Consider the following 6,000-nt stretch of genomic DNA (forward strand, 5'->3'; position numbering starts at 1 on the left):
GTTTTGCGGAAAAAGTGACAGCTCTCTGTTACAAAATATGATATCATAGGTAATACATATAACGAAGTATTTAAGTTGTAAAGTTAAGTTATTTATAACCATATCCATTATAATGATTTTTTTTAATTACTAATGGTTATTATTAACGACAACTATAACTATGGGAAACTTAAATTTATTGACAAATTTTTTTTATGGATTTTACAATTTATTTTACTTATAGATACTTCTGTCCGTGTATTAGACTTGTCGATAAAAATTTTGTTAATAACTTAACATTATAATTATCGATGGTATTTTTGGTCGTTAAATCTATCAAAACTTGGGCGACACAATTTTCTCTAAATTGATGAAGTATTTTGTATTTAAGAGGAGATGAGTGAAAAGAAGAAGATAATAAGGAGAGAGAAGGAGGAGTTTGAGGTGGAGAAGGAGGATTAGGGGGTGACATGACGGTGGCTCAATAATGACATATAGGCACACCAAGAAGGATCGTCAGTGACAAAGAGATAGACAACCATTGCAAGAGTTAGAAAAGGAAGAGAAAGAGGATGAGAATGAGTTGGAGGTGATGATGGTGGCGCGCCAACAACAATGGCCTTGCGCGGAGGATAGGAGGAAGTTGAAGAAAAAAAAGAAAAAAAATGAAGAGGAGGAGGAAGAGGAAAAAAGAGATTTAATCACATTTTTTAGAACAAATGTTATCAATGATATGAATATATCGATAATTACTAATTAAAGTTTACTAACTATCAATTTACCAATAAAATTTTTATTGTCAATAATTTTACCAGTAAACAAGATTTATTGACGAATTTGTGTTAACACCAACAAATTGTACTTATCAATAATATGTGATTTTCTTGTAGTGATGTACTAAGAGGTTCAAAAGTGATGATAAATAGAGAATTAATACGTATATACAAAGTACATGTTATAAAGTTAGTATGGAAGGAGTAACTTAATTTCTAGAGTTTCTTTGGTGATAATTGAATTAGAATAAGTTACCTTTTAGATTTAATACCACTTTTTGGTTTCTATTTTTGTTAACTTTGTTCAATATGAGATTCATTTTTTTTAGTGTCCAATGCGGTCCTAATTTTCGTAATTTATATTCAATTTGGTTCTTTTTCATGATGTCGTCTAAATCATAAATGTATAAATATTGTATGTCATATGTTAGTCTATGATTTTTTTATTTTTTAATTTACAAAAATTTGTTCACATGTCAAGTCCATATTTTGTTATGTGGCAATTTTAGTGTCAAGTTAATGTTAGTATCATGTGTCAAGTCACTATCAATGTCACCTATCAGTGTCTTATATTCAATATAGTCTCAATTTTCGTTAATTTCGTTCAATTTAATCTCAATTTTTGTTAATTTTATTCAATTTTTTTTCTCTTTAAATTGAGATTAAATTTCACATTTTTATTAAATACTTCTTCTTTCATTAATTTTAAACCAATTCTAACTACATTATTAGAATATAATTATTAGATTTATGTTTGATATTTTTTTTACATGTAAAAAATAGGGTTAAAGTTAGTTTAAAAATAATGCATGATACTTCTTTTAATTTAGAAATAACATAATTTTCATTATAATTTTAAAAATAAATTATAATTTTTCTTTTAATTTTAGAAATAAATTATAATTTTCCTTCTAATTTTAAAAGAAATGAAGAATTTTCCTTATAATTTTAAAAATAATAAAGAAATTTACTTCTGGTTTTAAAAATAATGAAGAATTTTACTTATAATTTTAAAAATAATGAAGAACTTTCCTTCTAATTTTAAAAATAATGAAAAAAGTTTTCTTTTAATTTTAAAAAAAAAATTCATCTAATTTTAAAATAATGAAGATTTTTCCTTCTAAAATTTAAAATTGGGATTGAATTTATCAAAATTAACCATATTTGAGACTAAATTGAAGGCAAAAAAAGAAAATTTGGACTGAATTAAACACAAGACATTGATACGTGATACTAACACCAACACGTGACATTAATACTAACTTGACATGTGACATTGATACTAACTTGACAGATGACACTGACATTGTCATGTGACACTATTAACTTGACATGTGAATAACTTATTTAAAATTAAAAAAATATATATAGAAAATACTAAAAAAAATATAGGTTAACACCCTCAATGATCCTCATATATACATAAGAATCTCAATTCGGTCATATAGTTTGAAGTTCTCTCAAATTAGATCTTCAATTTTGAAACTGTAAGAAACAACATGAAGACATGCTGACTAGGATGATTTTATTAATTGTTTCTATCATTTTCGTACTTTTTTCTTGAGATCGATAGCAATTTTTTTTATTAGATAGTGTGGTAAAACAGTGATGAAATAAGAATCAACAATGATAAATTTGAATTTCTTTTAGATTTTTTTATTGTTTTTCAAACTATAACATTGTTTTGGTTTCTACAAATGTTCTGGATTCGAAAAGACTTTTGAACTTTGGAATATTTTTAACTCTAAGAGTTATATTAAATGTATAAGTTAGGATTTTAATTCTTTAGTTATTTATTTAGGAAAAGTCGTAATTTGGTTAAAATTTTATTTGTTTCTTTCATTATTTTTTTAAGATCCATTCACATATTTTTCTAAAGTAATTTTTTTTTTCAAACTCTATATATACAAATTAAATTCTTGGATATTACAAGAAATTCCATAATTATTGACATGAAAATAAATATGTTAGTAACAATAAATTTAGTTTTGATTTTATCGACAAATTTTAAAATTTTAATTACAATAAAAATTTTAAAATATATATATGTTTAAAATAGGTATTTTTAAAATTTAAATTATAAAAATAAAATTATTTTCAATATTATGACATATAAATTCTAAAAAATCATTATATTATGACATATAAATGAAATTTGTTGATCAGCGAGCTAACCTAAATAGGAAAATATTTTTTGTGATGCTCCAAATATGGTTAAATTAATTTTGATGATGTTTAAATGTTCCTGATGAAATTAACTAATTGTTAAATCTTTTAAAATGCATGTATTATAGGAATTAGGTTTTAACTGGTTCTTAAATAAGGTAATTATGTATGTCAAGAAAGGTTAGCTTTTTGTTTTAATTGATTACGTTAATTATATAATTGATAAAAATTATTAGAAATGTGTTTCCATATAAATGAGTGTGATTTGTTTTCCAAAGTACGAAACAACATTAATTTGTGTAGAAAGAACATCCTACGAGCATTCTTGGAGAGCAAGAATATCAATGAGGTGAAATCAAGACTACAAACATACAATAATAAGTGGAAAGAGCTAAGGAGTGACTGTTTCTAGTTTTCCATGTAAAATATGCATTAGGGGTGTATATGTTTCTTTTACTTTTTGTGTAAATTTTGATTAATATTGTATCATTGTTGTGTAGGCAAGGTTCATTGGGTAAGTGTGTAGCCTCACTATAAGAAGTTGTTCTTGTTTGATTGGAGATTTAGATTACATAGGAGATATTGTAATCATGTAATCTCAACTTTCATAAAGTGAATGAGTAGTAGAGTAAAGTGAATGAGTAGTAGAGTTCAGGATGGCTACACAAAAATGAAACAATCCTTATCTCAAGGAACACCTTAGTGAAACACACATTCCACATGATTCCCTCCTTGGAAATCACTACCTCATCACTTTCATACCATGATTTAACAAACTCATATTCACAACAATATCATTATTCACTAAAATACTATAGTACTTGTAAACATACATAAAGTACATTGTGAATTCTATCTCAAACAGACATGGAATAAGAAATTTCAAGCATACTAGCACTCAGAAGTTGCACTGAAAGTTAGGCTTCTGATAAGTGTGAAAAAAGAGTTGTTTTTATACTTATAAATGAGCTCAATCTTGTAATTTTTCATGTTGTTCCTCATTGAAAAGTTGTAATAGGTAGTAGATTGTTATGTAAAATATTGTACAGGAAATGATAATTATTTAGACTTTGTCCGCCAATTTTCGCAAAGCGAAAGCCAAAATTCGCACTGCCAGAAGAAGGAAATTCGCATAGCGCACAGTACCTGTGCGCTGAGCGAATAACATCAGTTAAAGTGCAGCAGTTAAGAAAATTCGCATAGCGCACTAATACATGTGCGCTTAGCGAATTAATGAATTTAAGTGGCTTTAAAAGACGTGACAGAGCGACAGAAACATCTTCTTCGGATAGAAGTTCCGGACAGAAGAAAGAAACGAAAAAATCTCAGGAACTTTCGGAGACTACTTCAAGGCATGAAGACACCATTGTTGCAAGGGATTGCTTCAAATGTGTACGTTTTAGATGACTAGGAGTAGTTAAATTTCTCTTTCGTTGGGATTGGATGTAATGAACTCACTGTGATGCAATTTTCCTGTTCAATATATCGTTCTTCGTTCATATGCTCTTTCTTGAATTTATTATCATTGTATGAAAATATAATGTTATTTGAATGTCTTTGATTACTGGAAAGTAACTTTGAACATGAACGAACGTAGATAGAGCACTTAAGTGATTTGGGATCTAGGGATAGACTCAATAACTTGATCATTCGTAACATCGGACTTAATGCAAATTGTATATTAAATTGACTAAGGGATTATCATTTTAATATATTAATTTAGAACTAGTTGCTAAGGAATTAGGACTAGTATGCCTTGATGTGAATGTTTGAATGAAGTAATGAAATATTGAACAGAGTTTTATATTCATATGATTCATGAAACCCAATTCCAACGAAGTTTCTTTTAAATATAAATTTCTTGCACACCAACTGTTTGATAAAATACCAAAAATAGTTTCTTGTGTTGTTTTGTGCATTTTGATGTCTAATTGAGTTATAAAAGGAAGAATTGTCATGTGTTGCACAAGTCCCTTGGGAGACGATACTTTTACTTATTCACTGTATTACTTGGAACGATTTGGTATACTTGCCAAAAAGTTATCAAGTTTTTGGCGCCGTTGCCGGGGACTTGTGTTCCAACACAAGGTAATTTGGGCATTTATGTCTCTTTTAGACTTTGTTGTGAATTTTCCTTTTTAATGTTGTTGTGTATGCAGTTGGCTTTAGTTTTTTAAGACTTTCCATTGATTTAGTTTGAACTTAATGCCTGTCTCGGGGTACGCTTTAGAGCTTGATGTTGTTATTGAAAGTTCTTAGGAATGAGATTTCAGTAGCGAAACTAACTAAATCAAACCAAATATGCAAATCACCAGGGATGGGGTTGTGTGTTTGGATTCACTGTTTTGAAACTTAAGACAAGTTTGATGGACTTCTTACACCAAGGGATTGGGTGAGGGTTTGTCATACTTAGGTAGGCACAACAAGAGGGATCTGAGTGTCCTAACTTCAGAAAACAGGGAAAGTGAAATTCTTTGCCAATTGTATGTCTCTTTTGTTTGAATTTCTTTTATGCAGTTTGCCTACATATGTTTCTAGTTGTTGGAAGATCTAGGGATGGGATTTCAACAGCTGAAAGGGGAGTACTAAGTGATCTTGCAACAAGAGGAATCTGAGTGAGGTTATTTAGGAAATCCATTTCAATCATTTTGCATATTGGAATTGATGTTTGTTGGTGTGCTCACGTTCTGCAATTTTTTTTTTCTTCTTTTCCTTATTTCTTTGTTTGTGTTTTTATTTTATTTTTCTATTTCACTTCTCTATATGATACTTTTTGCAAGTGCTTTATATGCAGATGATGATTATGCAGGTGTAGATGAAGTTATCTTCAATGTTTAGTTATGTTATTTATGTTTTGTAATATGTTTTGAATTATGTGTTAGTTGTAAAGACATGTGAATTTTTGATTTAATGGTTATGCATTGTCTCATTAAGTTATGTGATTCTTGAGGATGATGACATGTATGTTTGTGGTTACTGTGCTTCAAAATTTTTATCTGTGTGTATGAATATGACCAGATCTGTGAGTGTTGAGAGCATATATATTGATTGAGAGATATTGAGTTGTCTAGATATGGAATTG

This window comes from Vigna umbellata, chromosome 5 (genome assembly GCF_029865625.1).
Source record: "Vigna umbellata cultivar VRB3 chromosome 5, Vumbellata_1.0, whole genome shotgun sequence".
NCBI lineage: Eukaryota > Viridiplantae > Streptophyta > Magnoliopsida > Fabales > Fabaceae > Vigna > Vigna umbellata.